Source organism: Marmota flaviventris, chromosome 12, assembly GCF_047511675.1.
Source record: "Marmota flaviventris isolate mMarFla1 chromosome 12, mMarFla1.hap1, whole genome shotgun sequence".
NCBI classification, from domain to species: Eukaryota; Metazoa; Chordata; class Mammalia; order Rodentia; family Sciuridae; genus Marmota; species Marmota flaviventris.
The window spans coordinates 87,228,841-87,234,893 of record NC_092509.1 but is presented as its reverse complement, the minus strand read 5'-3'; positions in this window follow the sequence as shown (position 1 = coordinate 87,234,893).

Genomic DNA, 6,053 nt, shown 5'->3' with positions numbered 1-6,053 from the left:
CCATAACAAATTCAGGTGCTGAGGAGGTCCAAGCCATTAACCACCTTGATCCCAGCTCTGAAACTAAGGAGGTCTTTCTAAATAAATGAATGAATAAACAAAGAGGCAGCACTGACAGAATAAGAAATCCACTTTGACTACACATAATGGAAAGGATAGTAGATTCATTGTTAAGAAACTTTGGTTTCAACTCTAGATATCTCAAATTATTAACTACATAAATTTATTCACCTCTGAGAAAACTACAGAAAATTATAAAAGTTTCTTATTCCATCTGCTCTTCAGTTTCCTCATCTTCAAAATGAAGTAGTAAGACTAGATAATAGACATCCCTAGCTCCTCTCCAGCTTCAAAATTTTGTACCTTCAGTACTTTTAAGTAATTAAGTGCAGCATCTAAAGGGGTGTGTGTGACATCCTGTCTGTCACCTGTCCTCTGACTTTGTACAGTTAATAGTAAGACATATCTTCAAAACTGAACTTTGTCACTCAGGTACTCTTCTAAGATCATACATGCTCAGATGTTTATAAATCATAAACAGTCACATACATACCCCCATTCCCCTGCTCCAGGTCTCCCCATAACAGTCACTGCTGAATTCCATGTTGGGCTTCAAGAAAAGGCCTCAGGATTGTGAAAAACAGTATACAGCTTCCTCAAAAAATTAACATATTTTGTCCCATAATCCCAGATACGGAATACTTATAAAAACTTAAATATATAGTATAAATCATGTAATCATATAATTATATAACATAATCATATTAAATAATTCTAATTTTAATTAAAATAAGAATATATAAGCCCTAGATTATGATTTTCAACATATTTTAATGCACGTATGCCAACTTCATTGAAATATTAGATTTGAAAACTTGGGACTTAATGGGTTACAAATAGACCTATCTTGATCCAGCACTGCACTTCTGGGTATCTATCCAGGGATTGAACAGAATCTCAAAGAGATATCCCTACTTCCATCTTCTCCACAGCATTATTTACAATAGCCAAGACAGGAGAACAGTCTAAAGGTCTTTCACAAGATGATTAGATAAAGAAAATATGAGACCAGACATATATACACACAAATACAAGTTGAGTATTCCTTATTCAAAATGCTTAGGACCAGAAGTGTTTCAGATTTCAGAATTTTTATATTTTTGGATAATTTGCATACATATGAGATTTCTTGAGGATGGAATATAATCCTAAACGTGAAATTAATTTATTTGTTTTATATGTACTTATATGTATGTATATATACATACAGAGTATAATTTTATATGATATTTTTAGTGCTTCTATGTTTTGACTATGATCCGCCACACAAGGTAAAGGTGTGGTATTTTTAACTTGTAGCATCATGTTGGTGCTCAAAAGTTTTCAGATTTTGAAGCATTTCAGATTTTGGATTAGGGATGCTCAACCTGTATTATGCAGTCAAAGAAAAAAGAATGAAATCCTCATTTTTGCTAAATGGATGGAGGAAGGCCAAATGAGTAAGACACAGAAATACCACATATCTCTCTTACACATGGAATCTAAAACAGTCAATCTCATAGAAGAGGAGAATAGCATGGTGGTTGCCAGGGTTTGTGAGGAGGGGAAGGATAGATATCAAAAGGTACAAAGTTTCAGATATGAAAGGTGGGTAAATTCCAGAGATCTAATGTACAACGTGATGATAATATATAATGATACTGTCCTGTATACTACTAAGAAGGTAAATCTTAGATAGTCTTAACACACACACACACACACACACAAATACTAACTATGTAGAGATAACAGACATTAATTACTGAAATTGTGGTGATCATTTCACAATGGACATATCTATCAAAAACATCAAACTGTATACTTTAATATATGCAATTTTATGTCAAGAATATCCTAATAAAGCTTAATAAACACTATGGATATGTCAAAATGAACCCTACTATTATGTATAACTACTAGTTAAAAAAAACTAAAATAAAAATAAAAAATAAAAAGTTAAAAAGCTCAGATTGTTCTATTAAGTTATGATAGAAATTTCAGAATAAAATATTGCTTTTCTTCACAACATACTAAATTTGGGTAATAATATCTATAAAGTGATAAACTGCAAGACGTATATTGAATAGAAACAAGCGGAATATTGTTAGGATCCTTGGAACAATGGGGAATATTTGCTGATATTGTAGAGGTCAAGAGTGTTTTAGTCAGCTTTTTCACTACTATGACCAAAAGACCTGACAAGAACAATGTTAGAGGAGGAAAAGTTTATTTGGTGTTCAAGGTTTCAGAGGTCTCAGGTCCACAAGTGGCCAAAGCTGTTACTCCGGGCCTGTGCTGAAGCAGAACATCATGGTGGAAGGGTGTGGAGAAGGAAAGCAGCTCAGGACAAGACAATCAGGAAGCCAAGAGACCTCCACTCACTGGGGACAAAATATAAACCTCAAAGGCACAGCTCCAGTGACCTAACTCCTCTAGCCACACCCAACCTGCTAACAGTTACCACACAGTTAATCCATTCAAGGGGATGAATGTACTGATTAGATTAAGGCTATTATAACCCAATCATTCCACCTCTGAACTTTCTTACATTGTCTCATACATGAGCTTTTGAGGGCAACCTCATAGATATCTAACCCGTAATGGACAGTAACAGAACAATATTAATTTTTTTGAGACAAAAGCTATGTCTTACATTTCATTCTCACTGAATGAACTACAATATGCTCCAAAAAGATATAAATCAAAGAGTCAAGGAGTTGGTAAATGAATCACTGTTTTTTTTTTTTTTTTTTTTATTCACCAGTGAGAAATGAATAACTCTGGTTCCAGATCTCCTTTACACTCTAAATCAGCAATTTAAAAGCAATTCCTGGTTTGCATAGAAAATACAAGACTTCAGAACTAACATACGCATAAAGTCAATATATCATGTCCTAAATTTGAGTCATTTAACAAATCCTCTATCTACTGCATGAAAACAGTGAACAAAAAACGTGCATTTCTACTAAATATTAATGATATGGAAGAAATTGTGACAATGCAAGCCAACTGAAGAGAGGAAAATTAATAAGTGGTGTGAGTGCGATTGGCTGGTGGAAGGGAGGGCAAGCTTTAGGGAAATGCTCAGTCATCCTATCAATGAAACAGAGTCATTCTAGTAAAGTGTTTTCATTATTAACACAGATATCAAATGTTCTTTTGATTTTTTAACAACTTATAATTACTCTTCTAACCAAAGGTGCATGGTCCTTGTTCTCAATGAGAAAAAGGTGAGTTGAATGAGTGTGGATGAGTGTGTTTATCAAATTTTCTTTTGAAACAATTTCTACAAACTGAGCTTCTACATGTTTAATTAGTTTTCACTTATCATTGGTATCAATTGCACAAAATTTGCTTTGGGCTTCTGTCATGCCAGCTTCTTAGCATTTCGAGAATATACTAGTAAATAGAATAATTAGCATTCTTTACTACTTCCCTCTTCCCTTCTGTACTGCAAAGCAGAGTAAGCCTAACCTCCAGTTTTGTTTATACTCTGGTTTTCACCTCCAAGGTACAATCTGTCTTTCCGTCTCTCTCAAAGTCTTTCCACACACCTAATATCCTTAGACTTACATCAAATATCCTTAGACTTTAGCAGCAGGCTTCAGTGTCCTTATCAATACAACTGACATGATAAAGATAGCCAAATGCTGTGCATGATTTTATTATACCCCATTACAATTTGCCCACCATTTTCTTTTCTATAACTAACTTGGACTCATTTTGAAGAATAATTCCTTCAAAAATGGAAGTTCTCATGAGGAGGTAGATAATGAACTACTTATTTTGCCTTTAAGAATAGTTAAGAGAGATCTTTTCAAATATTTGACTTAGGAACGAACAGACAATATGAACTTAAATCCTACCTCCGCTTATTAAGGGCTGTTTATCCAAGAATTTTACATAGAAGTAAATTCTATGTTAATTAATGATTAATTTATAATTTAATGAATACTTTAATATCTTGATATTCTAATGCTGTTTGTTTTTCTTAAGAGATCTTTAAAAGCAAAAAAAAAAATACATTTGCTTTATTAAAACAATTCCAAAATTGACATTCATCAAATCGTTACAAGGAGATATTCATATTAATGCATTTTTGATGTGATATTTTTTCCTTAGTAGTCTGAGATTCATGTATTTTTTTAAATTGACTTCTGCAGTCAGAACCTGAATATATTCATGATTGTATTCTATTTAGATACATATATACATTTTCAAACTCTGAAGATGGATGAGGTAAGCTTTCATTGTCTTTGAATAAAAATCAGATCTTCTCCAAAATAAGCTAGTCAGAAAGATTTGTGTAATTCAGAATTCAAGCATCCTGGCAGAGATGACCACTTCCCTACTTACAATCCATCCATCACATCGTAGTTTTATCCACTGTAAAGGACTTTCTACCAATTTGGGAAGAATGACTATGGAGAAAAGAAATATGCAGCTTTCTTTAAAGACATAAAAAGCTGCAATTTTAGGAAATGGTAAGACCCACTGCTCAAAAATATCTTCTGGGACCTGAACCTCCCACCACTGGTCAGAGATGAAAAATGGCTTCTATACTCATGTTGCAAGTGAAGAGTGAATCACCAGGGCTGACACTTTAGCTGTTGCCTAGCAGAAAACAAAACTGGAAAAAATAGAATGCAGTAATATAGGATAGCATAGGAAAATACTTAGGCTGAGTGAACAAAGACATTAGAGTAAATAGGGGTCACCAGATACCAAAAAGGACTTGCTAATCTGGAGGTGGGAGGACAAAAAGGTATTGCTTACAAAAATCTTCCTATGTTGTTTGCAGAAAGGCAAGGAGGAAGCTGAATTTAAAGTCAAATATTCTAAATTAATAATTATAGATCTTTGTAGAAAAAAAGAAGTTACATTTCTATAAAATAAAAACAAGTATTAAATTATTCAATAAATAATATGTATAGAAGTATTCCTTTCATAAAATAATTCTAATGAAGCAGAGATATTAGAAGGTTTCTGCTCTCAGGACATGTGAACTGATAATTCAGACACAAAATAAAAATGATCAATAATAATGGTCCAGGCAGACATGGGTAAAGACTGTTCTAGAACCTCACAGGAGCATCTGCTTCTACCCAGTGGGATCTATAAAGGGTGGAAGAGACAATGTTTAATATGATTCTTGAAGAATAATTAAGAGATGACTCGAGAGAAGGAAGATGGCGGCGAGGGGAGTGCATTGTCCCCGTGTGCTGCTTCACTGTGTGGGAGTATGACAAGTCAGGACGGCTAAAGGATATTTTGTTAGGAATTTCCAGCAATAGTGGGGTGCTCCGGAACCTGGAGGAAGGATTTCCATCGCACGAGGATCGGCTACGGGGACTCAAACGCGAGAGGTTTGTCGCACGGAGGGTAACACTGCTTATTCAGCAAATCGCCCCGCGGCTAAAGTCTGGGATAGAGACGCAGGGTTACAGCGCTGCAGTTTCTGCCAGCCGCGCAAGCACCGTACTCAGGGCTGAATTCTGGGTTCGAGACGGGGGAAGGAAGCGGTCCATCTCGGTTCTCCACACCGGTCAGACCACAGAGGAGGCCAGCAGCCACCATGTTGGTAAACTGACGTCACCACCGCTGTTTTCGACTGACCGCAGCTCATTCAGCCATAGAACAGGTAATTTCAGGCTGCAATTTCGCCTGCGGCTTGCAGACAGATTGCTAGGGCTCAGCGCCTGGGTGCTTCTTAGAACCTGATCTTATCAGAGTGAATACGGGGCTGCCGAGTTCCGGCTCCCGGAACTGAGCCCGCGGGGACTGCTTCTTGGAGCCTACATTTATAGGAGCTTACACCGAGCACGGAGTGGCCGAGTTCCGGCTCCCAGAACTTCCCTGGCCCGGGGCTAGGAGCCCGCGGAAACTGCTTCTCGGTCCGGGTCCTGCTGAGGGCCGGTCAGGACTCACCCGGTGCTTTGGTTGCCCGGCAAGGGGAACGAAATGCTGCCATTCGCATAGGATACCAACATGGCAGAGATCTGACGTCTGCAGAA